At 37.6% G+C, this 23801-nt stretch overlaps 1 protein-coding gene across 6 annotated transcripts in view; it reads left to right on the top strand.

Annotated features, from left to right (window-relative positions):
- Positions 1-23801, top strand: part of LOC143255140 (glyoxylate/hydroxypyruvate reductase A-like) — a 113296-nt gene that overhangs the window by 58066 nt on the left and 31429 nt on the right. The gene's annotated exons all lie outside the window — the stretch shown is intronic.

Genomic DNA, 23801 nt, shown 5'->3' with positions numbered 1-23801 from the left:
AAAATCTCTATCTTTAGCTATAACATGGATGTGTATAAATTTTTTTAAACAAACAACAGATTATTTATTCAGAGAAAATTGACTAATAGAACTATGGTTTAACTAAATCTTTTGATTTTATTTAGTATTTAATACAGAATTGTTTGATTATTTGATACCAAATCTAATGTCCAATGATGAGATTTATCAACAGGGAGGGTGGATTGTTGTTATCAATATTAATAACTTTTTCAATCAGATTGAACTTAATTTGCAAATCATCACTCAAGGTATACATTTGACAAATATTAAATGATGACACCTGTGTAAGTTGTGTAGAATTTTGGACAAAGAATAGTGTAAAAGAAAAGAACAAACATAAAAGACGTCATAATATGAAAGTCAGGGCAGTAATACTAAAGTTAGAGAACTCAATGACAAAGTTTAGAACATAGGGCAGGTGTCGGCCATAAAAAAGCAGGAAATATAATCAGATTGTACTTGTAAATGTTTCAGAAATAACGTTACATATAAAATCCATCTCCTTTCATGCCAAGTTCTTTCAGTGAAAATCCTTGACCATGTTTTAAACTAAGACTGGATGTGACAAAGTTGACATAGGTCAAATTTATTTTATGCCAGAATGTGAAAGGTTAGAAACTGAAAATTTTAATTTCTTCCTAAAAAATAGTTCAGTTTATATTCCAAGACCTGTCTTTCACCTCTAATGTTAGTTTAAGGGAAGAAGTACAGAGTCCCTAATTATAGTCCAAGTCTAGATGCTGTACGTTTTGGTATTTCTGTTTTGCTTATTTTGGTAAAAGTAACAATACCAAAGCTTGTAAAGAATTGGAGTATTTCACTGATGTAGGTAAAGGAATATTTGTTTACTACTGGGAAAAGCAAAAAAATTGCCACATCTGCAAAAAAAGACGCCATGTGTGGTTGGAAAATTATCGACAGCATTTAAAAGAAAAAGTAGAAAAGAATCACTGCTTTAATAATTGTAATAAAAACTGTTATAGTATGTGGAAACAAAGTATTGCTTTGTGTGGCAAAATGGACTGAAGAATAAATTTTACAATGCTGTTGAAGTTCCATGTTGAAACTGTTTATACAAAGGTGCTGCTTATTGACAGCTCGTACAGAAGTCAAATATGTCAGAACCAGCATTAGTTTATTCTTTGTGGTGATCAATTTAGGAAAGATATTCTGAACAGTGACTGCTACTGAGAGAAGCAAATTCTTTGTCAGGTTCTTAACCTGACCTCGGAAGGTCGAAACGTTGTTCTCTCCTTATCAGTAAAAGTGTTAATACCCATACCAGTCGTTTTGAGTTACATTTTTATTTCAAGTTGGTTTCTCGTCATCAATAAATTCTTTGCAAACATCTGAACATTTATAGAGTTGCAAGGTTCATTTCAATACTGGTAAACGAGTCTACTGATATTATTGCACTGAGCATCTTGCAGCGTGCCTCAGATATGTAAAGAATAAAATATTATAACTTTTATCTCGCAGGTTGTGATTATCATTCAAGAAGTATGTAGTCTGATACAACTAAATATTTGTCCATAAAACGCAAATATTAAAGACTAAACTGTGTAGAAACGCTATATAATTATGAGTCTTTGCGAGGCAATATGTGGACAAGCTTTGCGTGCTTTATTCTAATTCGTACGAGGTATATGTCATCAGCTGAAAGATTATTTAATTATCTTCAAAGACTCGAGACTTACGTGTGAAATATAATGACAAATGAATGTCTTTTACGTCTGACATTCATACACACACGTAAGAAAAAGGAGATTAATAGAATTAAGGTCTTGTGACAATACGAAGTGACTGAGCAGACACGTGCTGGCTGTGTATCAGGGTGAAGAAAACTAAAAAACTGAAACAAATGTGTAATATATGGCTGCAAGATTCTCAGTACTCAACATGAAAAATATTTAAAAAAACCCATCATAGAGACATCTATTGGAATTTCAATTAATATTTTCTATTACTATAAAAACATTATATTTCTATAATATTTTTGTCTAGCAGAGCACACAGTAGAGATAAATTATAATGATGGAATTTCCCAGTACCATAAAACTCGAGGAGTGATTAGCCACTGTTGTTAACTGTTGCAGAATACCCCAGATGTTAGGGGGAGGGAGGGTTCAGTCTGTATCGTAGATATTTATTTGTGTTTTTGATAATAATTTCCAAAGAAATTAAATGCCAACATTTTAATTTTTAGGTTTATAACACAAATTTATTCACATTCTGATATGATAAACTCATGTTACGTTTTTCTTGTGAAAAGTTTCATGGGTTCTTATTTGTAAAAAAATAAAAGATTGGCATGAAGAAATTGTATACATTTAAACTGGTCTCGTAACGAAGGTCTATGAACAAGAAACAAATTGGTGTTTGTTAGAAAACCAGATTTAATCGTATTGTTTTGTGTATCATAATATGTAATGTTAATGGTGCAATAGATATATCCATACACCTAATACGTACGGATAACGGATGTGACACCACTAATGACCGTATTTCGCTTAAGCCTGCTTATTATATATAGTGCGAATATGGAAGTTGTTTTGCTGAATTCATTCCGCAGTTTTGTTGTTTGTTATTAAGCACAAAGTTACACAAAGGGCTATGAGTGTTCTGCCCACAACGAGTATCGAAATCCAGTTTATTTTGGTATGAGAGTGCAGACATGCCACAGTTTTGCTGAGAGATGACGTGAAAAAAGTAAAACATTAAAAAAAAGAACTTAAAATAACACAAAAAGTACATGTTTGTATGGGGTTAATTTTCTGTGAATTGTAATAGATTTTCAAGTGAAGTAGAAACGGTTAATTTAGGAAAATCAGTTAAAGTAACTAAAACGATTGTTTTGTTTGTTTTTTGAATTTCGCGCAAAGCTGCAAGAGGGCTACCTGCGCTAGCCGTCCCTAATTTAGTAGTGTAAGTGGGAGGGAAGGCAGCTTGTCATCACCACCCACCGCCAACTCTTGGGTTACTCTTTTCCCAACGAATAGTGGGATTGGCTGACATTCCTTAACATTTGCAGAGTTGGTTTGAATCACCATTTATTTCTTCGGACTCACAGATGGTTTATCTTTTACTGGAACGCTTATGTTACTGTTTTTCTGTGTTGGTTCCATCGTTATTCCACTGAAAGGCTCCATAATTCTTCTACAATCTTTGTTCGTGCAGAGTTCGACTTTTGGTAGAGGATTTCATTCGTAACGGATGTTGTGTTCAAAATCAGCCCCTGCCAACTCGTCCTCTAGAGACATACGAATCGGAATCAGCTTATTGATGGTCTAAAAAATAAAAACAGTCACGTTACACTACTTTATAACTAGAAGGAGAGAAGTTACTTGATGCAACTCGAAAACAAGAACGTGTATCAAACACAAAAGTCACTTATTTTCAATTTGTTCCAAGAAAACTGATATCGAAGAGAAAGTGTTATATGGCAATGTGTTGCACCAATGCTTTTTATTTTGGAATGCCTATTTGACGTTTTCTGCATATAAATAAACTAAATTAACAAACAAATAACACAAACATGTAAGAGCGTTTCTTTAACATTATCGATTGTTTTACAAAGTTGACAATGGAACCGACGCCTAAAAGCACCAAACAACAAAATAAAACAGAACTTTTTTAAAGGGTATTAAAATATTAAACTAATAAAATGTATAGTGAACAACGAAATAATATTTATGTGTGCACATTTTGTAATGAAGACGTAAGGTGTATATAAGAAAATAACATCTTTTAGAGAAAACCTTTTTTTGTCTTAAATGAAGTAACGATCACTTAGAAAAGTTCGTTATCCGTTCTCTCAAGCCTCCCCCGGTGGCTCAGCAGGAAGCTCGAAGGTCGAAAGGCTTATAACGTTAAAAATTGAATTTTGATACCTGCAATGGATAGAGAACAGACAGTTCATTATGTAGCTGTACTTAACCAATATTTAATTCTCATTACCAGGTTCTCTTTGGATACGACTTGTTGAAGATTTCTTGCTGGTTTGTTCTTGTAACAAGGTTGATCCACATTCCTTTGTTTCAAATGATTTTAAGTTTAAAGATATTCACGTCTTGTAAATTCTAAATCTTCGATTTAAACACATCATTATGATTTTAGTATATCGTTATTTTGCGACGAAAATGGCTGTTACATATCCTTCCCCGAAACGACCAATGTTCGATAACAAACCTAGGAAATAGCAAATAACGTGAAAACGAAGTTCTGATAATGGTTCTTTTATGTCGGTTGTCATTTTCATGTGATTTGCTGATTTGCATGTTCAACATTATTTTAATATAACGTACTTATTCCTATACACTTTTATACCTAAATGTTTTGTTTGTTTCTTGAAACTCGCGCAAAATTATATTAGGGCTCTCTACACTAGCCGTCCCTAAATTGGCAGTGTAAGACTAGAGGAAAGGCAGCAAGCCATCACCACCCACTGCTAATTCTTTGGCTACTCTTTTACTAACGAATAGTGTGATTGACCTTCATATTATAACAATCCCAAGCTGAAAGGGCGAGCATGCTTGGTGTGACGGGGATTCGAACACGTGACCGTTAGATTAGGAGTGGAGTGGCTTCACCACCTGGTCATTCCGGGTCTATATCTGAGTGAGGTGAAACATTTTTAACTGTATCGTCGTATATACACAGCTGATCAAAATTTTAAGGCCAATAAACATAAGAAAATACGCATTTTGTGTTGTTACAACTCGACCGCTTATTTAAGTAGGGTTTGAAAGATGAATATATGAAAAGGGAAAATAAAAATAAAAAACTTTTTTAGCATTTAACAGGGAATATGTGTGAAATTAGCCCAAACACTAGTTGGTCAAAAGTTTAGAACCATACCAAAAAGAAGTTCTAAATAGGGTAGGATATGCCCAACAAGAGGTCTCAGTAGTGAGTTGCACGGCCGTCATTGCGAATAAATTTAAACATTCGCTTTGGCATGGTCGATATAAGCGTTTGCAGAAGACTGGCTGTTATTCCAAGTGGTGAAGATGGCTTCACGAAGATCACGCACTGTTTTGAATTGACGTCCATTTCTATATACTTCCCTTGCCATCCACCCCAAACATATTCAATGGGGTTCAGTTCGGGCGAACACGCTGGATGATCCAAAAGAATCACGTTATTCGCCGTGAAAAAGTCCTTTGTTCTGCGGGCATTGTGGATTGCAGCGTTGTTCTGCTGAAAGATCCGGTCATTTCCACACAAGCGAGGGCCTTCAGTCAATAAGGTTGCTCCCTCCAAATTGCCAATTTAGCAAGCCGCTGTTTGACACCGCTTTATAACCTGAAGCTCCATTGTTCCATGGGAGAAGAAAGCATCCTAGATCATGATGGAACCTCCTCCATTGTGTAGTGTAGAAAATGTCTCTAGTGGGATATTCTTATGCCAGTAACGTTGGAAGCCATCTGGACCATCCAGAGAACAAAACCTTCTTCCACTTTTCTACGTCCTATGTTTGGTGCTTCTCAGCAAAGATAAATCGAGCTGTTTCGAAGTGTGGAAGGAGGCATGGCCTTTGAAGACATTTAAGGTTGTTAAAGCCTTTCTCTCGTAGATGCCATCTTATTGTTCTTGAACTGCATTCTGCATCCGTAAGGGCCTTAATCTGGTTCGACAATCGGCTGATGTCTTGCCGGACAACCCGTCGAATCCTCCTGCTGAACGCCAGCAAATGTTTCTTGGGCCGACCACTTAAAGTTATGGTTCCGTATCCCTCAGGGTTTTTAAAGAAATTTGCAACAGCAGTTTTACTACGCCCAATCTCACCAGCGATGGCACTTTAAGAGAGACCTTTTGCAGCTCGACAATTCTGCCACGTTCAAACTCTGTCAAATTTTTAGCCTTTATCATGTTTTTAGCCAATGTAACACAGGAGATGTCAGTGGGAGATGTTGACAATGGTAATGCTCGAACACAAATGACGAAATTTCGTTACGTCTTACAACATTTGAATAATATGTTAAAATACTTCCAAAGCTCGTAGGTTAGTCGAAATGTGGACTTATCCCACTTGGAATAGATTATTAGTACCTGTTAAATGCAGCTAATTAAAATAGTGTTTTCTCATAATAGGGCCGAGATTGAATTAACAAACAAGCGTAACAGTTACTGTGAAGAGTGCTTTATTAAATGGCCTGGTACAGCCAGGTGGTTCAGGCACTCGACTCGTAATCCGAGGATCGCGTGTTTGAATGCCAGTCATACCAAACATACTCGCTCCTTCAGCCGTGAAAGCGTTATAGTGTGACTATCAATCCCCACTATTCGTTGGTAAAAGAGTAGCCCAAGAGTTGGCTGTTGGTGGTGACGACTAATTGATTTCCTTCAAGTTGTGCACTATTAAATTAGGGACGGCTAGCGCAGATAGGCCTCGTGTAGCTTTCCGTGAGATTCCAAAAAAACAATCCTCAAAATGGAGGTCATTTCCATAATACGAATGGACCACTAACTATTAGTATAAACTAGAAAAAAGTTACATAAAAAACACTTTGTAGAAATAATGAAATTGAAGTAAGTTTCTTAAAATGACAATTACGTACTTCATTGTTTAAGGCTTTATTACATTAGGCACATGTCAGAAAACATTTTTTTTTTTTTTTTGTATAAGCATTATAACTTGTCCGTATTTTAGATTATATATTTTTGACTTGCTGTATGGAATATACGTCACCATCCTGGTGACGTCATTGTGTGGCCCTCTCGTGACAAGTTGTGGAACTGTGGTACCACTAGAGGTAGTGACATTATTGTCTCTTCCATTGCTTGAAGGCCTGGCATGACTAGATGTGTAAGGCACTCAATTCGTAATCCGCGAGTTTGAATCCTCGTCACTTCAAATTTGCTCGCCATTTCAGCCTTGTGGGTGTTTTAGAACGAAGGTCAATCTCACTATTTGTTGGTAAAAGAGTAGCTTAAGAGTTGGCGGTGGGTGGCGATGACTAACTGCCTTCCTTGTTGTTTTATACTTCTAAATTAGAGACGGTAGCGCAGATAGTCCTCGTGCATCTCTGCGCCAAATTTAAAATAAAACAAAACCCGTTTTAAAAAGTTCAAGATGACTATAACACAAGTTACCATTGGAAACAAAGAAATATCTTAAGTGAACGTAAAATATTTATTAATTACATTATTAAGATGAAAAATAATGTTAATGTACTTTTCTCCATCTTATAAGCATTTAAAATAAGAATATATATTGTAAAGTAGAGAAGGATAATAGTAAAGAACTAACTTATAAACAACAAAAGGAAAGTGCAAACAAAACTCCAGATAATGATGATAACAGTAGCCAAAGTCTGTATTCCTAGAAGGTACCATCCGCCTCCACGAAATAGCCCAGCATTTCCTTTGCTCAATAGGAGTAGTGAATCTTTTTCAACTATAATTCCAACGGCCAACATACCCCAAATGGCACTACTGCCGTGAACAGCGATAGTTCCAACTAGATCGTCGATATTGAGCTTATTAAGGATGGGTGTTGTAAAATTTGCCACCAGTGATCCTATCGTACCTACTACAAGGGATTCCCAGGGATGATAAAGAGCACATCCAGCTAGAAGGTGATAGAGAGACCTTGTAAAATCTTTCAGCTAATAAGTCATATACGAAACCGTGAAAAACGAGCAAACATTTTTTATATTCCAATTTATACCATCCCAAGTTGAGGAACACTTGAACTTAGGATGAGAGCTACAAACTATCTTTCAATGTGAAATGATACCAGTGTGTGTGAGAAAGATACATGACAAAATCGAGAAACATTGGAAAATATATTGTTCATTTCAACAGTAGACGGAATATTTGTTTACGCCCTATATACGAGTGTGTATAAAATGTTTGTTCTAACAACTTACGTTTAAAGCATTTAATGACTTGTGAAATGTACCAAACAGAAAGAAACGAGCAGCATATACATTTACTAATCTCCATATAAAACAATAGAAAAACTATTTCGTTTTAACAATCAGGTTAAATTATTTAAGGCCCCCCGCTAGTACACCTGTAACTCTATGGATTTACAACACTAAAATCAGGGGTTCGATTCTCCTCGGTTACCTCAGCAGATTGCCCGATGTGGTTTTGCTAAAATAAACACACACACAAAATATTTAAGGAAAGTCCCCAAACAGTCTGGTCTGTCATCACAATTTGAAAACAAATATTATGTTCCATAAAAATGTGATTTCGTATAATATCATTTCTATTTTTATTTAGAATTATTGCTTCTTGAAAACTCTTGACGACGAACAGTGAATTCTAAACTAGATATTTTTTTAACTCGTGTCCATGACGATTTTTTTACATTTCACAGTAAACAAAAAGTTATATACTAAAACTTTAAAGTTTCTTAGAAAAAAACCAAAACTTCACATTAAACACTTCTGAGGAATGATAACTTTAAGATCGGGTTTCGATACTCGTGGTGGACATAGTGCAGATAGCCCATTGTGTAGTTTTATGGCTAACACCGAACACAAACAGTTTTGACCGCACACGTTCAAGTACAACACAACAATGATTTCAAAGTTCACAGACAGCTTTTGTATTACTCTATTATTTAGGGTTACCTATAGTTCGAGGAACGGTTATTCATTACGATGCTTTGATAAGATAAATTGCTAATGGTTTTAGAGAAGGTTACTTATTAGATTGCTCTAATAAGGTATATTGATGTTAGTTTGAAGGAAAGTTACTGATTATGATTGCTTTGGAAAGTATGTTTGTGTTGGAATTTCGCACAAAGCAACTCGAGGGCTATCTGTGCTAGCCGTCCCTAATTTAGCAGTGTAAGACGAGAGGGAGGGTAGCTAGTCATCACCACCCACCGCCAACTCTTGGGCTACTCTTTTACCAACGAATAGTGGGATTGACCGCACATTATAACGCCCCCACGGCTGGGAGGGCGAGCATGTTTGGCGCGACTCGGGCGCGAACCCGTGACCCTCAGATTACGAAGCGCACGCCTCAACGCGCTAGGCCATGCTAGGCCCAGTAAGTATGTTATTGATGGTTTTAGGGATGTTTACTCGTAACGATGCTTTGGTAAGGTATGTTGCTGATGGTTTAAAGGATGGTTGCGCTTATTACACTTAATCGTTTCACATGATAGAATGTCATAATTCATTTTTGCTACTCACTCCATTGGAGACATCATGATTAAAATGTTGAACCCAAGCATATATACGTGTATAACAAACATAAAACTTGTAAACAATTATAATGAATAGGGTAACTTACCAGTCACGGACACCAAAGATACCAGAATTCCGGTTATAAAGACTAATATCATAAATTTTTTCTTGTGTGCAACATAGCTGTAATGAAATATAACAATGTCATTTACGATAGCAGAAATTTAAATATGCACAATTTTTAAGACCTTAAGAAATATATTATGTAATAATTACAAAGATTTCCTTACCTAAAAATAAGAGCGACCATTCCTCTACCTACAGACGAGTTAATAGTATTTACAGCAGATCTACGAAATAAATTACAATAATGTTAAAAATCTTCGACATTTCTTGCCCATCACGTTATTTTTTTATTCTCAAAATGTTTTGTTATTTGAAAGTCGTACATGGTGAAAAAATGATTCTAAGCTAGTTTAGTAAAAGATGTTTTAAAACTATAGGCTTTCCTAAAAGTTAGATCGTTATAACTTTTGTTCGTGGACGGATAACGTTTTGAAGATCACGTTTTATTGCAAATACGATCGATTTATTTAATATTAAGAGGAGGTAACCTAAATATAAGTACCATATAAACAGTCTATTACTTATAAATTAGGTTTATTTCTGTAGAGATGTTTCACTCTAACGTTAACAACGTGTAATTTTTTAGCATGAGAACAAATGAAATTTATTTGTATTTGATACCTTCTTAAATAAAGCAAAATGCTAGAAATTGGCCTGTTGCGAAGAATTCATTGTTTTTAAAACCGGTAGTTTGGTAAAGTTTATCCTCGTTGAAGTTCTAATATATTTCAAGAATTCTCTGAATTATCGTTTATTTGTTTTTTTCTGTTGCTAACTGCTACTATTAACTAAAGCCGTTATATTTAGATATGCCACCTTGAGAACAAAATTTTGATTAGTTTTGCTACAACTTTCGTTTGTTTTTGAATTTCGCACAAAGCTACTTGTGGGCTATCTGTGCTAGCCGTCCCTAATTTAGCAGTGTAAGACTAGAGGGAAGGCAGCTAGTCATCACCACCCACCGCCGACTATTGGGCTACTCTTTTACCAACGAATAGTGGGATTGACAGTCACATTATAACGCCCCCCACGGCTGAAAGGGCGAGCATGTTTGGTGCGACGGGGATGCGAATCCGCGACCCTCAGATTACGAATCGCACGCCTTAACACGCTTGGCCATGCCGGGCGCTACAACTTTCAAACCTTGCAGCGTACTTCCACTTATGACCTGACACTCCGAACGTATTACCATAGTTAAAGCCCAGCCAGCCCCACCTGTTGGAAAGGTCAATAAAAAACAACAGAAGGTTCGCATACATAATATTGTTATGATTACATACATGCAAAATAAAGAAAAAACAAAGTATAATGAGCAATAATTTAAAAATACCGCCACCATCTAACACAAACGTAGATATAAATGTTTGTGTCCACTAGTTATGGAAAAGTCGTTTTACTTGTCGCTGATTCTAATTTTTAACTAGAGAAGAGATGTGTGTGTGTGTGTGTTTCGTATAGCAAAGCCACAAAGGGCTATCTGCTCAGCCCACCGAGGGGAATCGAACCTCTGATTTTAGCGTTGTAAATCCGGAGACATAACGCTGTACTAGCGGGGAGCAGAGAAGAGATAAAAGACAGTCGGTTAGCAGTACCATACCACTACACTTCAAGGTGCGTAGCAATGTCTGGTGCGGCCTGATTGTTAGAGCACTGGACTCGTAATCTGGGGGTTTTGGGGATCGAATACTGTCATCAAATATGGTCGTATTGTAAGCCGTTGGAGTGTTATAATATGTTAGTTAATCCCACTATTCGTTGTTAAAGAGTAGCCCGAAAATTGATGTTGGGTGTGATTGCGTAGCTGTTAGCCTTGGAGTAGCTTTGCGTTTAGTTTGACAAACATAACGCTCGCACAGCTAACAGTATGAGGATGTTTGATGGATTGAGAGTGGTTATTGTATTGATTGTTGACAAAACGTGAACGAAGGGAAAAGTGTTTTCGTATATATAAATTTGTGCCATTTATATCTGATAGGAAACTGATTATTAACTTAATTTTAAAAAATGGATATAATGAGAAACAAACAAAAATCGATATTTCACATATACTTCCGATTAACATGTTTCAACAGTAAAAAGTTTACGATCTAGAATCTAAATTACATTTCATTACACATTAGATCTAGTCTGTAGTTACATGGATCCTGTGTTTATTTGTTGTAGAAGTATAGAGCTACGAAACGGTACATTAGTTTGTGAATTTGTGTGTTTAAAAGTTGTTGTTATAGCACTAGTGTTATATTAAGTTGTATGTCACGCCATTTCGTAATTTCGGCAAGATTTTGCTTAAATTGGCCGTTTTGTAAAGCGGGTTGCAGAGACAACATCTTCCTGCTCCGTTCCATCATGAGGAAAGCCAAGCGACATGGGACTCTGGCTATGGCCTTTTTAGACCTGTGTAAAGCCTTTGATACACGAACATCTTCTAGCCAGCCTTGCCAGATTTCATGTCCACCCGCATTTCGTCCGACTTGTAGGGCACATGTATCAAGATGGTGTAACGACATTTAGGGTTGGTATCGAGAATACCAAACCTATTCGCCTCCTCAGAGGCGTTAAACAAGGGGACTTCATGTCTCCTATTTTGTTCAACATTGCCCTGGATCCTCTCATCCGTAAGATCGAAGAGGTTGGCCGAGGCGTATCGCTAAACAAGAAGCTGGATCCAGTTTCTACTTTGGCGTATGCTGATGATATGGCAGTGCTGGCAAAAGACCATGCTAGCTTACAGGAAATGTTGAACACCGTGAACGATTACTGTTTGGGTAACGGCCTCTCACTGAACATCTCGAAGAGTGCCGGAATGCTGATTAGGGGGTCCAGTAAGACCTTTACCGTCAATAATTGTTCTCCTTGGACAGTTAATGGCGAAGGGCTCCCGATGATCGGACCCGAACAATCTTACCGTTACCTAGGGGCCAATGTCTGTCCATGGACCGGGGTGTACAGCGAGCCTGTACTTCCTCTCCTCGAGAAGTGGATAGATAACATCTCGAGGGTACCGCTAAAACCACACCAACGGGTTGAGATTCTCAACCGATTTGCGGTACCCCGGCTCCTTTACCAACTCGAATTGGGAGCATCGAGTGGTAAATTATTGAGAGAAATGGACAATCTAATTAAAAAGGCCGTGAAGAGCTGGTGTCATCTTCCGCCTTGCACGACCGACGGGTTACTCTATTCCCGTTATAAAGACAGTGGCCGAGCACTTGTCAAGTTGGAATCTCTGATTCCTACTCTTAAGATCAAGACAGGATTAAGGCATGTCCATTCAGCGGACAAAACTATTAGATATCTAGCCGAAACTGATAACGTACTCGATAACATCCAAGGAATTGCCTTAAAGGCGGGACTTCCGATCCCTAAGCCCGAACAGACTTCCGGAACATATCATTCTAATTGGAGGGATATGGAAAGGAAGCGCTGGGAAAGTCTTGCCCTGCAAGGGCACGGTGTAAGTCTCTTCAAAGGTTCAAGATCTGCCAACCACTGGTTACCTAAACCAGTGGGTATGAAGGACCACCACTTGGTGAAGTGTCTTGCTTTGAGGGCAAATGTATATCCCACACGGGAAGCCCTCAGTCGAGGGAATTTGAGTACTAACAAAGAAGTTGCGAAATGCCGGGGCTGCTCCGCTCCGAGAGAGACCATATGTCATCTAAGTGGTCAATGTCCTAAATTAAAATCTATGAGGACACGGCGTCACAACAAGATCTGTGACCATTTAGTTAAAGAATGTGTAAGTAAAGGGTGGAAAGTACTCGTAGAACCCACCATTGAGACAGACAATGGTGAGCGTCGGAGACCGGATCTGATCTTCCATCGTGAGGAAAAAGCGGTGGTTGTTGATGTGACGGTCCGATACGAACTCATGTATAGCTCCCAAGAGGAAGCATATAATTCCAAGGTCGCCCGCTATGAAGAGCTCGCACCACAAATTAAAGATCTAACTGGTGCAACTTCTATTGTTTTCCACGGTTTACCAATTGGTGCCCGCGGTGCCTGGTATCCGAGAAACACGGAAGTACTGGCGGACCTGAATATAAGATCTAAATATTTTGAAGAGTTCTTGTGCCGACGTGCGATGCTTTACACCCTAGATGTATTGTGGAAAGCGAACAATGAAAACCACCTCGCCTGGTAAGGCAATTACCGCCCACAATACATGACGAAATTTGAACAGCCTCTTGTCGTTAGACCAATGTAGGTATAATGTGCAAATGAATTGATTTCTTTATGCGTCTTCACTATCGGCATCTGTCGATATCGTCGACCCTGACGTAAAATTGGGTAATTGTATAATATCGATAGCCAAATGCCTCGTCATCTAATTAGTGACGCGCATGAATGGATTAACGAGATTCCCACTGTCCCTAACTACTATCTAGCGAAACCACAGCCAAGGGAACGGGCTCGGAGAAATCAGCGCTTGGAGACATGTGATGTCGTTAAAGTCGTAACGACGACAAGAAAGTAAAATGTCGCTTATTGTGATCTGAGTGTTACACAAACATGGTGCATTAGTTCTATATAAAGGAAAACGATGAGTTAAAAATATGTGACCAATGCGTAGTCTAGTTAGAACAATTTCCTCTTTCCGATCGGCCTGGCATGGCCAAGCGCGTAAGGCGTGCGACTCGTAATCCGAGGGTCGCGGGTTCGCGCCCGCGTCGCGCTAAACATGCTCGCCCTCCCAGCCGTGGGGGTGTATAATGTGACGGTCAATCCCACTATTCGTTGGTAAAAGAGTAGCCCAAGAGTTGGCGTTGGTGGTGATGACTAGCTGCCTTCCCTCTAGTCTTACACTACTAAATTAGGGACGGCTAGCACAGATAGCCCTCGAGTAGCTTTGTGCTAAATTCCAAAAACAAACAAACAAACTCTTTCCGATCATCGCGGAAGCAAGACGGCCAAAGTCCAATATAAAGTTTTATTTGGAAAAGCTTGTTTTAACGCTGCTCACTGCAAGTCGACTGCCAGCTAGCATGGAGCCGAGCCTTGAATACAGGAACATAGTCCATGTATGGGACAGGCAAAGTGGTGAGAATGCCAGAGCAAATAGACTTAGCTGCAGTGTCAGCGAGCTTGCTCCCGCGAATACCAACGTGGCCCGGTATCCAGAAAACTGGATAGAAGTAGATGTTAAAAAGAAATGGGCTGGTCGTTTTGAATATCCGCGAGAACAGAGTGTGAATCAACGTGAAGCGATTTCAAGACAAGTAGAAAACTAAGCGAGTCAGTATAAATAGCGAAGTTTGAACATTACTTACCTTCTGTGTGATCCTGGGCAAGAAAAATGGCATACAGTTCAGCAGTGAACTCAGAAGCTGTAGAGGGGATTCTGCGCACAACCACCGAACCTCAACAAACCATGGTAGATACCACACAGTCACCTGATTTAGAACCATCTGTATAAATAGGAATGGAAAGATGGTTCGAAAGATATTCAGCAAATTACAGACAATATTTCCAAACAGGAGTGTCTGCTGTTCTCAGATGACTTAAACATAGATCACAATTGGGGACTGTAAGAAGCCATGGTGGGCTGGGGTGACCAGTGGATACAGCAGTGTTATCAAAGGACAGACCCATTTCATCCAACTGTGCCTGGATACGAAGGCCAAAAGGAGCAATGGCAGATCGTGTGTTCTGAAAAAGTATGGCCAACCAAGGAAGAAAAACACAACACCAGGTGGGATGCTATTGCAAGGTACGAAGTTTCAAAGCATATAGTAAAGACAGTTGCAAATGATGGAGGTGCAAAGAAGATTCATGAGACTCAATGTTTAAGCTCTGAACTGAGGAGTGTGGAAAGCCCCAGTGCAGAGCCAAAGTCCTTAATGATGAATAGGGTCTAGCATCTTTAAGGCCAATGGTCTGGTACAGCCATAGACCAGTGATCCATAGTTTAGTTTTGATCGAATAAGAGCACGATATACCTTTAGCATAGAACGTCGATCCGCTCCCCAAGTGGTGGAAGAGAGGTCATGGAGGATATTCAGTACTCCTGTACATTTGACCTATAGCTGCTTAATTTGTGGTATAAAGGTCAGCTTACGGTCAAACATAAGCCCCAAAAACTTTGTCTCAGGAACCACAGGCACCACAACTTCACCAACACAGAGTTCAGGATTAGGGTGAATACTCTTTCGCGGCAAAAGTGCATGCAAACGGTTTTAGAGAGAGAAAAGTTAAAGCCGTTTGAGCCGTTTGCTGTGGTCCACTTCAGTAAACGATTAAGGACAGTCTATAGCTGCTGCTAAATATACCACTTGTTCGACGACTTACGTAAGATGCGAAAGTCGTCGACATAAAGCTCGTTTGCAACAGTGAGAGAAAGTTGTTTAGCGATGGCATTAATTTTGATATTAAAAAGTGTGACACTCAGAACACAGCCCTGAGAAACTCCAAGTTCTTGTAGAAAAGAACGGGAAAGTGTCAAACCCACATAAACTTCGAAATTCATGCCCATTAATTTTTTTAATAAAAATGGGCAAGTGGCCACGTAACCCATATAAGTGGAAGTCTCGCAAAATACCATATCTCCATGTTGTATCATAAGCCTTCTCTGATTGACGTTTCAAGTCGAATCAGGTGTTTCATGGTGGAGCACTGTTATCAGAATCCACACATGGTGAACGAGAGGCTGTTCTTTGATTCGGGGAACTAAATAAGACGAGCATTAAACATTTTCTCTAAGTTCTTACAGAGACAGCTCGTCAAAGCAATTGGATGGTAGTTTGAAGAGTAGCCCAAGAGTTGGTGGTTGGTGGTGATGACTAGTTGCCTTCTCTCTAGTCTTCCACTGCTAAATTGGGGATGGCTATTGCAAATAGCCCTCGAGTAGCTTTGCAAAAAATTCAAACCAAACCAATCAAAAATTGAATTTACCTTAATATAAAATGTAAAAAATTTATTTCAAATTTTAAATGTCTTAAACCTCAGAGCTGTTAAATGTTAAAAAATGAGTTTTGTTTACTATATTAAATGCTGACATTTCTCATAGGTTTCCAATTCTAATAAAAAGTAAGCTGTCTTGGACATATTAACCACATTTTCAAATAATTACTGAAACATAATCATGTTGAAAGGCATTTCTATTTTATACTGAATTTGAAGAAACTGATCATATAAATTAAATGAACTTTAAGAGATGAAGTGTAAATTTAAATATGGTATGTTAAATTAAGCTTTAAACTATTTGATAAGGTGAACAAAATTTTTCCCCATAAAAATCAGAACTACTGAGAGAATAAAAAAATTACCGGGACATCAAATTTTGAATGTTGTTATTTTCTTTGACAGAATTTAAATCTCTTTTAATAAATTACTTTAATATTTTCAGTGTAATAAGTTATGTAAATCCATATTGTATAGATAACTTTCTCTTATTCTCTGTTTCATTAGTTTTGAGAATCAGAAATGGACCATTTTCAAGTATCTTACTCATTACATATGTTACATAAGTAAAAATTGGTAGGCATTTTTAAATGTCTGTGAAAAAATTTAATTTATTCCACTGAATATTCTGATAATTTATATAGTTACATTAAGCATTGTTAGAAACCAGTGAAAAACTGTGTGTATGATAAGCTTGAGAGTTTATACCACCATTTATGAACAAATATAAACAAATAATACATTAGACAGAAAATATTTAAAGGATTTTTACAGTAACCAGTAGGTTTACAATACTTTGCTGTGAAAGTCTTAAGTACATGTAATTGGTAACATGATATAATGGATTATTTTCCAAAATAAATGAACTTATTTAAACATTAACCCTCTTTAAATAGAACTATAATCAAATAAATTTTATCGTGCTTGTATTTTCTAGTTTTTGGTTTTAAGCTACTTTGCCTAAATTTTAAAAGTTTTAGATGTATTTATGGGGTATAATGATCGAGCAGGTAAATCGTGATTCTTTGATTGGTAAAATTGATTTCTCAACATTGCAATAAGACTGATAACATTTTCTAACTGCATCATTGTTCATCAGCTGAATACGCATTTCTAAGAAGAGGAGTAAATAATTTTATTTCAGGTATACTGTATCATCATTAGTTAATGTGATGCATGTGATATATGTTTAAAGTTTGAGTGTTTGGTGTTCCATATGAAAAATGGCATCTTTCAGAATTATGTAGATTGTTATGTAATTATATGTGTAAACCATAAATTATGCCATACGTTTAGTCAAACGCCGTGTATGCCCAGATCATCTCTCAGACACTAAATAGCCTTCACTGTAATGCATACCAAGTGTTAGCATTTTGTATTTTGAGTTCACTTGAATTTCTTTTCAGTGTTTTTGATTTTTTCATTTGTAATCTCTTTGTATGTTTCAGTTTAGTTCTTCAGATTTATAATTGTTTTGTAATGTAACTATCCAGTGCAGGTAACTTGATTTGGTTTTTAATATTATCATATTTGTGATTCTCCAAGTTAGTATAAAAGAGTTTTGACTTTTTATGTCATGTTTTTAATAACTTTGGGCTCGGATTTTGCATAAGTATTGGTACACCTTTGATTGGGAAGAAGGTTGCACATCAAATCTGTCATGGTACTGTAGTCTCGTTTGGCTTTTCCAACTGCTGCTGGCTAACTCCTGCATCTGCATATTTTCTCAGTTCTTTCTGAAAGAAGGGACATCTGGATTATAGGAATATAACGGAGGTTATGTTTTCACCACTTGTGCAATTGGTTCAGAGCCAGCAAGAGATCCAGAAACGGAATTAAAATTCGGTATCCCTAACATCACAGTGAAACCTGGTATTGTGCAGATCTCAAATGACAAGCTACTTCCAATCTGTGATCCAAAGGCAGGAATCTAACACCCATCTTGATGTATGGTTCCCTTTAAAAACCCACTTCACTAAATCCACCAATGTTTAGGATATCTCATCCTGTTTGTGAACCAAGACCCTCTGGGTCCAAACCACAAGTAGTTGTGACAGAGGCTAAATAAATAACATCCTAGATGTTTAAGGGTACAGCAAAAGAAGGCCTGCATCATTTCCTGAAAAATTTTTGGAAAGCCACTTCTTGAATTGATGGGACTAAAAGAAGTAATGCGATGCTTGACCCTAACTTTGGGAAGTGAAGTCCTCAGTGTTATTAGCACTTTAGGGAAGCAGGACTTAGATAGAATTTAGCCAAGTTAAGTTAATATTTTGATCCACTGGAGTACTAATCTGTCCATAAGGCCAAGTTCAAGACTTAAAAGAATGGTCCGTTAGGGAAATTCTCTTGTGGATGATGCAAGTTAGTTGTATGAAAAATATACTCTACAATAGCATTCACAGATCGCGAGGATATGGTGATCAATAAGTCTGAAGGGGGTCTCCCAAATGAGATAATAAGGCATCTTTTGAGTGCAAGAGATCTTATTACCCTCATAAAATAACAAGGTTTGAAGTCATGACTTAGAATTGGACACAAGAGAATAGAAGGCCCATAATAAAATCAATACTGAAATGAATGGCTCAAGCTGAGTTCAAGCTATGTCAATTGGAAACTAGCAACCAACAAATCCTAGCACCATCATGGAAACAAACGGATGAATGAACAGGGACTTCAAGTCCACCCATGTATCTTACCTCATATGATGCCAATCATGCCTCCGAATGGACACCACTCTAGAAATGTGTACAATAGGGTCATTTCAAAGTGAAATACCTATACCTGAGAAGCAAGACAGCTAAAGATAACAGTATCAGCCAACTGCACAGCAGATGTAAGACAGCAGCAAACTGTTACTACTTTCATTACATGAAATTAACAGCACCTAAGTTGGGGCTCTACACCATTGAGGGAGAGTGTAGTAGTAACTTGTGATGGATTGTTGGGTAGTAAGACCACATTTATCTGGGCTGTGTTGTGCATGGTATATGTTTGGGAAATGATGAAGGTGAAAGTTGGAGTTCTTAGCTAATGCAGGAGATGGAAGGCTATGGTTGAATTTGTCACATATTTACATTTGAAGGGAAGTCACCATTGCAACCAGTTTATAGTGACATTCTGACAAATAAGGATATCTAAGACATGATTAGAGAAGCAGGCCTCTGGCTATATCTAATTAAAATCAACGAATAAAGAAAGGTAGTTATCTCAAATCTGACACTGACATTGTAGAGGTAGAGATGGACATTTTGCAAAAATTATCTATTAATTTTGCCTGTGCAACAAGTGAACTGCACGAGCTTGTGTCACAGAGCCTAGCATGGCCAGGTGGGTTAAGGGATTCGACTCGCAATCCAAGGGTCGCGGGTTTGAATCCCTGTCAATCGCCCTTTCAGTGGTGGGGGCACTATAATGCGACGGTCAATCCCATTATTCGTTGGTCAATGTGTAGCGCAAGAGTTGGCAGTGAGTGGTGATGACTAGCTGCCTTACCTCTAGTCTCACACTGCTAAATTAGGGACGGCTAGCACAGATAGCCCTCGAGTAGCTTTGCGCGAAATTCAAAACAAACAAACAAACCTTTGTGTCACAGAGGGAGTGATAGTACTTTTATGTACAGAAGTGACGTTTCACAGTGTACTGTGGACGAGTTCTGTATGCACTGGCGCTGTGTAACAAAGTGACAGAGCCAATGTATGATATGCACAGTTTCCTTTCCAAAACGTGTTAGCTCAAACATTATTTTGTCAGACAAGCAGTTAAGTTATGATGTTTTTATATAAGCTGTACAGCTTTCTACTGAAATGGTTATTGACATGGCATGTAAAATGAAGATAGTTGAAGTATGGGATGCCTAATGTATGTAATAATCAAAGCACATGAGACTTCTTGCCAACAGCAAGGAAAGGGTATAATACACAAGAAATTTGATAAATATTGCATTGACTCACTAAAATAGGGTAGAGTCAAGCTCATTTAAAATTCAATTCAACAATTTCACGATAGATGTATATGAATAGACTTGGCATCGTAATGTTGTTTATCATTGAAACTAATAATACTATATTGACCTCACATTTCAAAGATAATATTTTTTTTTGAGTAAGAAAATTTATACAATAGATCTAAGCGTTAATAAGACAGTACCATAAAAAAGATGGTAATCCACAAAACATTTTACAAAATTTATACCGTGATGCATATAAATTGACTAGACGTGTGTTAAAGTTAACTTGAAGTATGTTCTGTGATGATAGAGTAACTTGTACCCTTCAAATTTTACTTTTTAAAAACCTCATCTTAAATTTGGATCAATACAGTATTTGTTTTACTTTCGAAAGCAAATGTTTAAATAGCTTCTCGTTCTTCATTTTTCTGTATTACATAACACTTCTTTGCTCTTTGTTATCTTTTTTTACAACTTTTACTGTTATATGACTTTCTAACTCTGTGAATTCAAAACTTTTCGTAAATTTTATTTGACATTTGCAGCTGCATTATTTGTAACTAACAGAAAGCAAAAGTATAAATTTGCTGACGTGTATGGAGTGTAAAGTCCTTCAAATAAACAGATTTGAACATTTTGGTACTTTTGTTTGTCACTGTTGGCATTATTTAAGCAATTCCTGTATATGTAAAAACGACTCGTTTGGGTTGAGAAAATTTTTTACGTAGAGGAGCGAAAAACGTTTCGACCTTCTTTGGTGATCGTCAGGTTCACAAAGAAAGGAAGAAGTAACTGACCGGTAGCTGACTACATGTTTGAAGGAGGTTGTGTAACTGAGTGTAGGAATGTAGAGGGGGGGTTTAGATGTTTTAATATATAATTTTATATTATTTTATTATCATTTATTATTTTTTACTTTTATTTTTTAATATAGGTATAAAGGTGTTCATTTATATTGGTTTATTTTGGGATTGAGTTGTTGTATAAGTAAGGCTTCTTTAATTTTGCATTTGTATATGTTTGTTTGTTTATTTAGTATTTGGGTGTTTTCTACGGATATGTTGTGCTTATTTGAGTTGCAGTGTTCGAAAACGTGTGAAGGTGACTTTTTGTGTTCTCTGAATCTGCTTTCCATTTTTCTACTTGTTTCTCCAATATAGAAGTCGTGGCAGTTATTACATTGTATTTTATAAATAATGTTGGTGTGGTGTTTGTCAGTGCAGTTTTTTCATGGTGCCCCCGCTAGTACAGGGGTAAGTATGTAAATATACAACGCTAAAATCAGGGGTTCGATTTCCTTTGGTGGGCACAGCAGATGGCCTGATGTAGCTTTGCTATAAGAAAAACACAAACACACTTCAAGTGAGTGGTTTTCTCGACATCACTGCTTAAGCAATTCCGATCTTAATTAGAAAGCTGTGTAAATGATGTTAGTTTTAAAATATTTTATTTTATATACACGACATTATTTTGTTACTTTAAATTGAATAATTTAATTTTTACAAACACTTCTAAGACCATATTATCATTTAAGCACTGTAGTACTCAATAGTAGGATTGTGATGAAACAAAATGGCGGTCATAAAAATCACACGTTTAAAGGCACATTTGCAAAAACTAAGTTATAACAATGTCTATTTCAAAGTAGTGGCTGAGCAAAATTGAAGTTTTTATACTTATAAAGCTACCTAAATCCATATATATATATATATTTATTGAGTGAATCACAATTTCATTATTCTGACGAATTATCTTCTAAATGATTTTTTAGACAAGCGTACAGAGAACATGACGAACTTTATCACTTATTCTTTCACAGAATTCTTCATCTAGGGTTCCAGTGATTGATTTCTTGGATCGAAATGATGGTAGTGAGAGAGAAGGTAACTAGTCTACAGCATTCATCACTAAAATCTTGGACTATTCTAACAGAAAATATTTTTTCACCACTCACGCTTCCAAAACGCAGAACATTATTTTGCGACAATGGAAGGCGAAGCACAGACCTTAGGTTTTACAATCAGTCATTCTAGCTCCCCCGTCAATGGCAGAGCGGCATGTCTGCGGAGTTATAACTCTGAATTCCGGGTTTTCTTCCCATGGTGGACAGAGCGCAGATAGCCAGTTTATTGTGTAGTTTTGTGCTTAATTACAAACAACAACTGTCATGCTAACTAATAGTCATATTCGGTCCTAAAAAGGCCCGGCATGGCCAAGCGTGTTAAGGCATGCGACTCGTAATCTGAGGGTCGCGGATTCGCATCCCCGTCGCGCCAAACATGCTCGCCCTTTCAGCCGTGGAGGCGTTATAATATGCGGTCATTCCCACTTTTCGTTGATAACAGAGTAGCCCAAGAGTTGGCGGTGGGTGGTGATGACTAGCTGCGTTCCCTCTAGTCTTACACTGCTAAATTAGGGACGGCTAGCACAGATAGCCCTCGAGTAGTTTTGCGCGAAATTCAAAAAACAAAAAGAAAACAAACGGTCCTAAATAATAAATGTATTATAATGATGCACTCTTTTTTATATATATAATTTATTTACCTTGAATAAAGCGAAATCTTTATAATTGAAATACAACAAGTTTTTCAGAAGTGTTGAAACACAATGGTCTGTGTGCTTTGTCCATTGCGAGTATCAATACCTGATTTTTAGTATTATAAGCTCTGGCGTTTAACGCTTAGCCCTCGAGTAGCTTTGTTCGAAAAAAACAAACTAGAATGTTTTTTTCAAAATGTTGGTTATTTTTTTGCTGATGTCGGGAGCATATGGTATGCATCGGAGTAAGGTTTTATAGTTTGTTGTATTTTGGGGTTTATTATTGTTGGTCTAGGTGTGTGCGTATAATTTTTCCCACTGTTTTGGAGGAAATTTGTTGGTGTTGATGAAGTGTTGTTTTATTGTATTAATTTCATCGTTAATTTTATAGGCTGAATATAGTTTTGTGGCTGTGTTTTTATTAACGTTTCATGTGCTGAGTCCCATGGAATGTGTAATTCAGTATGGGAGATTTTTTTGTGGATTTCTGGTTTGAATTGTGTATCGGTTCTAGTGATCTTGAGGTTAAGAAATGCTTTCTGGTTAGTTTTTTCCTGTCCACAGGTGGACTTAATGTTGTGCCGTATAGAGTTAACGTGGTTGAAAAACTAAGTGTGTGTTCTGTAGATGTGAATGCAGCAACTGTATCATCAACATACCTGTACCAGTACTGTGGTAGGTGTAAGGCTGAACTGATCGCTTGAGATTCAATCTGTGTCATAAAAATGTTGGCAAGAACTGGTGACTTTGGTCTGGATTGAACCCCTCCCCGATCACTTGCTTTGGGGTTCGTTTTCTCGCAGGCCCTGGGGCTGCTTGAGAGGGTGTGGTTCAGCGTGTTGGTTCGGCAGTGCACGATTACCGCTACTGCCCTGTTAACCTGTTTGACAGGGTGGAGGTGGTGATGAGGAGGATCCTCCCCTGGTCTGGTACCTGGGGACTGTCCTTCCTGTGGATGACTGGACATCACGAGCCATCGAATGCCATGTCTTTGCCTACCTGTTTGGTGGCAAGTCTGAGGTAGTGTCTCGACTCTACTTGACGCTGCCGCCTAGCAGGTGTGGTCTGGGTATCTCATGTGTCCGGACCCAGTGTCTTTCCCTTCTTTTGTCAAC

This window comes from Tachypleus tridentatus, chromosome 7 (assembly GCF_004210375.1).
Source record: "Tachypleus tridentatus isolate NWPU-2018 chromosome 7, ASM421037v1, whole genome shotgun sequence".
NCBI classification, from domain to species: Eukaryota; Metazoa; Arthropoda; class Merostomata; order Xiphosura; family Limulidae; genus Tachypleus; species Tachypleus tridentatus.
The sequence above is the reverse complement of the archived record's forward strand: the minus strand, read 5'-3'. Positions and strand labels throughout refer to the sequence as shown.